Source organism: Gavialis gangeticus, unplaced genomic scaffold (assembly GCF_001723915.1).
Source record: "Gavialis gangeticus isolate Ggan-Ray unplaced genomic scaffold, GavGan_comp1, whole genome shotgun sequence".
Taxonomy (NCBI): Eukaryota; Metazoa; Chordata; order Crocodylia; family Gavialidae; genus Gavialis; species Gavialis gangeticus.
Window position 1 is genome coordinate 69854574 of NW_017729029.1, and position 497 is coordinate 69855070.

The window sequence follows — 497 nt, forward strand, 5'->3', positions numbered from 1 at the left end:
CCGACCCCATCATGGACCCTGCCAGCCCCCCATCCCAAGCCCCCCCAGCCCTCCCATAACCCCTCATTCTGACTTACCTTAGACTGGGTGGCATTTTTAACTCAATCTAACCCCCCCACAACCTCCCCAAATATTTGTATGAACCCTCTGTCTAGCCTTGAGGAGCAATTGTGTGGCTAGATATCAGGAGACAGTACTTCACACAGACACCTTGCCAGGGTCGTTTGACCCCACCATTCTTTCCTGCCATGGCAGGGGTTCAGACTTGATGATCTCCTCAGGTCCCTTCTGACCCTATCAACTATGAAACTATTATCTGCCTACCAAATGTTGGCACTAGATTTAGGACCCAGATACCTTAATCTGGGTGGACCCAAACCCTCAGACTGACCACAACTTCTCTATTCAATAATAGGTAAATTTTATTGATAGACAGTGATAGCAGATAAGAATAATGCAGGCAAGGCAAACAAAATAATCGCCCCCTCACCCCGATT